The sequence below is a fragment of the Lucilia sericata genome, unplaced genomic scaffold, assembly GCF_015586225.1.
Source record: "Lucilia sericata isolate MDLA Ls3-8-SP2 unplaced genomic scaffold, ASM1558622v1 Contig000978F_arrow, whole genome shotgun sequence".
In the NCBI taxonomy this organism is placed as follows: Eukaryota; Metazoa; Arthropoda; class Insecta; order Diptera; family Calliphoridae; genus Lucilia; species Lucilia sericata.
This window is the reverse complement of record NW_023994961.1, coordinates 76,559-82,874: the sequence shown is the minus strand read 5'-3', so window position 1 is coordinate 82,874 and position 6,316 is coordinate 76,559.

Genomic DNA, 6,316 nt, shown 5'->3' with positions numbered 1-6,316 from the left:
AATGTTCCATTCCTCGCCTTCTCCTACTTCTTTTGGCCAGTATTATAAATCTCTCGTGGAAGGACACTTGTTATTTCCTCCACTTCCCGACCAACAAGTTGTCGACAATCCTCTCTAGAATGTCCTACTTGTCTTCGCCAATAAAGGAAGAAGTAGTAAGCAAATACCACATCGAACAGCAGAGCTAACTTCTGATTGGCGTTGATTTCAACAAAGGAGTCATGCGACAACCCTAGCAACCATCCCCATTTAGTTCAGACAGTACGTGTCCCTCTTGTTCAACTATTCTAAGTAAACGCTCCAACAATTTCGGTACAGAATAGATAACGTTGTAATACTCGTGTGGATTCTACCTTGACCAACTGATTATAAAACTACGCTATGCATCGTAGCAAAACACCACTGTGACACCAATGAAGGAATCTATCTTGCGAACGTCTATATCAGAAAGATCCCGTAACCTTTGCCAAAAGGCATGACCTAAGGTGTCTAATCTTATATCGAACAAATCAAGGCACTGACAAAGAAAGTCTTCAACAGTTTTCTCTTCATTCTCATTGTCACAACTTCTTCAGATATCATTAAATTAAAGATTCAATCCCTTAGCTTCGCATCTAGCAGTCAGTGCTCTCTCATCACAACTGTCAATAGCCTTAATTTCACAAATGAAAGTCTTTTAAGTGACATCGACCTAGGCTTATTATTAAGTGACCAAATAAGCCCGCAAAAGCGTCAGTATCCTCTTCAACGAGGCGGGAATCGCTTTTAGACAGTTCGCCCGCAATCATATCAGTTATATTAGAGTGATCCAGTATTCAGAATAATTTCAGGTTAGAATGTTGCGTCATCTCAAATCAATCACGATTACTGTTAGTATAAATTCGGATATTTCGTCCTGTATTACCACATCGAGTTCACCGTCCTTTTAATGGCTGGTATCTCAGCCTGGAGGACGCTACATTATACAGTACAAAAACCATTTAGTAAAACCTAGGAAAAATTTTAGATTTTGTTTTAGAACGGGTGAAAATAGAACCACTTTCGATTCTTTACATCTGTAACTCGTTCTATGGAACATTGTTCCCTTTTTAAACGTTTTTTTTTTCAAGATTCCGGATTTCTAGTCTAACCGGGTATCTAATTTATGAGATGTTCTAAAACGGTAACAACCCTGGCAACAGGCTGTTGGGACAAGTTATTGTTACATAGAATACATGTTCTCGGGCAAGATTCAAATAGACAAGTTGAAATTTTACATGAGCTAATCATATTAGTCCAAAGTTCCGGGATTAAATTCATGTGTATGCTTCCTTGCAAGTTGTTAGTCAGTCACCTCCTCACTCTCAGGATTTTACCCCTTCAGATAACATGTAGTGGCTAATGGTGCTGTGGGCACCTTTGTTGTTACTTCGGTGTCCTTTAGTAAACTAAGCCATACCATTATTCTTAGCAAGGATAGACTTGGAATCTTACTCGATTTCGGTAGACTAGAATTTCCAGATAATTTGTATGGATTCCTTCGCCAGTTTACTCTCCGAATCGTTGATGTAAACAGTGGTCACCAAGAGCTCCGGAAAAATCCAGCGTCACTCTACGGTTGTGTGTTCTTAGCTGAGCTAACGTGATTCACTTGTCTTACCATACCGGTCTTCTGGTAATTTACCTATCGTATTACCAGCATCATAGGTATGTATACTGCATACAATAAATCGTCCCGGTATCTTTTATTGACAACTCTGGCACAACTTCCTCGTTTGCATTGGTAGGAACTTATTTTGGTTTTGATTTATATGACGTGCTTAACTTCTCAAGGACGCCTTAGCTTTGCCCTCGTTACTAGCAGGATTCTGTGTATAATCCCTTTGAGACAGTTATTACATGCGTTTACAGTATATTAGAGGACACTGGGCTATATTTTCCTTTTTGGATTAAGTGTCAGTGTTCATCGATAACGGTGTGTCCTAAGCTTAACTCTGGAACATCTTCAACTTATTCCATTATATCCCAGATAGCCGACATTTGTTGGTATATAGCTTCGTTATGCTGTCGTACATCCTCTACTTCATCCCTGTTTGTTATCATTTGTGGATTCATATCTGGTGGTAGTGTTGGATAGTCAAAGGGCAGGTTAACAGATGCAAGGTATATGTTGCAATGCAGCTTTGCATTCGACGGTGACAACTCTGTTGGGAGAAGAAACGCAACCGCAGTCTTTAAACCTGTATTTAAAGGATGCGGTTGCTTAATACCTCCTCCAAGTATATCCTTCTCCTTTACCTCAAGTCCAAAGTAGTCAATATATGGCAATGAACCTTTTCATTTTTTTAAGTGTATACTCTCTAGATTACTTTGGGTCATTAAAGTGACAACGGTCTCCTTTCTCGCGTACCAAAGGGACACTCAAGTGACGACTGTTTTTGCTGTCGTTTACCATGAGTGCACTGGAAATGACTGAGATTCTCGATTGCATTGACTCTTTGTTGAACTGCAGTGTCTGCTTTAATATTAGTGGGAACGGTATTATGAGTTTGTGCTGATGCTTCATATATCCACTGTAAAGTGCACCAATTGACTTAGAATCATCTGCTGAATTGAATTAATCATCTCCGCCCGATCATGTGTCCATATAAACTATATGATCAAAGTACAGGTCGCAGTTTAAAGTTAATTTAATGAATTTTGGCATAATGTAATGAGGACTAAGCCGATTTAATTTCCTTTAAATCAGTCCATTATTTCACATATGCCCCCATACATATGAACCATCTGATTAGTGCATTTTAGCTGTACTAAGTACTAATATTATTTACAAAAATCAATATTTATACTTTCCCTAATGATCGGGCCTCACGATGAAATTCGCCATTAATAATTTTTTGAGGATCGGCCCACATTGGGTCGAAATAAATAGACTTAAAGGGAACTTAGATCTTTTTTTGGAGAGTAATATAGGCCAACTTTAGAGCCGGTAACGCGGATCGGTTTCAGCTTGTTAGACAATATAACTATTATATTCACCATAAAACAGCCCACCAAACCATAACATCGCAACTATAACTATATGCTAGACTATACTACATTATCGATTAGATTATAGACTACAATATCGACTATTCTAGAGAATAGTCTACAAACTGAACTATACAATAGATTGTAGACTAGAGTTAAACTCGACTAAACTGTAGACAAGACTATAAATTTAGTCCATTGTTCACTCGACAACTGGATCTCTGCTACAATAAAACTTGGTCTGTGTAAAGAGAATCTAGCCTTAGAATTTCTCCATCATATCATGTTTTCGAGATATTGTAAGCTAAAGTTTAAAAAAAGCAATTTTTGAGACGTAATCTGTTATTTCATCTAAAAGTCCAAAGGATTTTTATGGAACAAATTGAGACATATAAGTTTGTCGTAAATATAGGCGAAAGAGAATTAAAAAAAGTGTTTTTGTAAATTTATGATCTCGAATAAGGATGAAGATATAGTAGAAGTTAAATATTTTGCTTTTAAGTCCACAAATAGGATTTGATGGATAAATTCTAGCTTCAAAAGAGAAGAACTTTCAACAACAGCAAAAAACTGTAGACAAAACCCTGTTTCGTTCAAGTTAAAAATCTGAGATTTTAAGAAATTCCAAACGATTTATACAGTTAAAAGGTTTTAATTTTTCCAGGGGTGTGTCAACCTTATCCAGTGGGGCGGGAAACATAGTTAAATTTTTGCAAATCCCAATAAATTTGAAATGATTTAAGTTTTTTTCTACAATTTTTATTATGATTTAGATAATTTTAAAAACAATTTATTATTAAGTTAATTTATTTACCTATATACAATATGACACTTTAATTTAGTATTAATTTAATAAAAAAAAAATGTCACAAATGCATACACTCTAGTCTATTAATAAAATTAATATTTCTTTTGCTCTCTAAAAAGTATTTATATAGTATTTACTAATATTTAAATATGTCTGTATGTGTGTTTCTATTTATTTATAAAAATAACAAAAACAAATGGCTTATTATACACGGATGGATAGCACATATCTCATCAAAATTTTTATTATTTTTATTTAATTATATGAAAATATGTATGTACTAAGTATATTTATATGAAATAAAAATAAGCTTCATACAATTTCAACTTGTGATGTGAAATTTAGAGTTAACATAAAACTATAAATGATTTATAATATGCCCAGTTCAATGGGATTAAAATAATTTAAGATAAAAAAAAATAAAATAAAACAAAATCTAATATTAAATTTACTTTTAATAAAAACAAATTATTATTATAATAAAAATAAATAACAAAAGCAAAACAAAGCCCACTAACAATTATATACACTCAATTTGAAAAACAAAAAAATATATATATATTTACAATTTAGTATTAAAATATTGTACTCTATGTATGTATGTTGTAGCAGCTACTCCTTTTTTCTGATTATAAACAACATTAAAAAAAATACTTATAATTGAGTGTTAGAACATTTAACATACTTATTACAATAATAATAAAAATAATAATAACATTAAAATGTTAATAAAAAAAAATCAATTGAAATGTTTTGAATTGCAGTCTAGGCTTGTACAGTAATGTTGTTATAAACATTTTCAGATTCTGCATAAGTTTAGATTAGATTACCGAACAAATAGTAAAGAACTAACAACATTTATAAACATTACAGAAATATAAAAATCTTTTCAAATTTACAAAATTTATTAAAAACTAATTCCTGTATGTAAGAAAGATTGAACCTCGATCAGAATTGTGTGTTTTTAAACTACATATTTGTACAAAATTTCTAAATTCAGAATTAATACAAATCATAGCTGTGAGTCGGGCTCCTGGTACATCTTGTATATTATAATTTTCGTCCGTTTACAGAATTTACATATTTGAAAAAATTTTAATATTTCTAATTTATATTCTTTCCAATTTTGTGCCATTTTATCAAGCATTGCGTATGTCACGTATGACACCAATAATGGTAGTTTATCAGCATAAACTAGTTCTTCACGTGGCCTCACAGGTAAAATACAAGTCTATTTCTCGAATCTCGGCGCATTTTTTAGATGTCTCACATTCACATCCACGGAAGTCTATAAGTCAATCATTGATTCGATTTTCAAGGTAGATTTGGATAGTTTGGTAGCATTGTTCAAATGTAAATGTATCTGGCAGATCATCATAATTTTTATCGTTTTTAAAAAAACATCCCTTACATATATAAAAGTCCTCGATATTGTTTAAATTTCAAAGTGTAAACTCTGCAAATAACAAATATTATAAGGGGATTCATGAAACACGTGTGCAAACTTGCACAAATGGCTATCTGTATTAATTAGAAAATAATATTTAGTTTAAAATGATCAGTTCAAATAGGCGATCAAATAAATGTATCAGCGTTGATGTATTTCTGGAAGAGAAGATTTTATCAATGAAAAAGGTAAGCATTTTCTCTCTTAGACAACTTCAAGATGCTATGTTAAATTTGAAAATAGAGACCATAATGGTACAACTTACAATCGGTGTAATATGCACACGTGTGTTTAGAGAACTCCTTAAAGGTCTAGCGCTGGACCAAAACTAATCTAAATTTATGGAAAAAGCATACTCCATTTAACATTGTGATGACTTAGGATGTGCAGGCTATGGACCATATATTACATAGTACTATTAAGCGGATCATGTGTTCCAATAATGTTTACAGGGGAATAATTTTGGGATTAGCTAAATGGATCATGTACTTCAATAATTTTTACAGGGATACAGCAAAATGTTAAAAAACATTCAAAATCATGTTTCTCGAAACGGATTATGCTAGTATTGTAGTAAATGAACGATATGTTTTTATACTACTCAACGTTGTGTTTTTATACTACTTACAGGGTGAGGTAAAGACGACTTACTACATATTTGTAACTTGAACACGCCGGTGGCAATCAAAGTGACATACCATGCAACATCACTTAGAGACTTATTTGATAGTCCGAATCACGAGATCCATTTACTTTCTTATCACAGCGATAAGTCAAGTATAAACTAAGTAAACCCCAAACATATCCCGAAACTAAGTAGTGAAAATCACTTACTATACAAAGATTTCACAAAGACCAAGAATGATTATTCATCAAGGTTGGCAACCGGTTCGAAACGGTGATAAGGTAGCGCTATCGATATTTGAACACGTTTTTCATTAACGATATTTTAGCGGTATCGTTATTTTGACTTAATTCGGTAACGGTATCTTAGCGTTATCAGTACTTTGACTTATTTCGGTATTGTTATTTTACCGTTATGGGTATTTTGG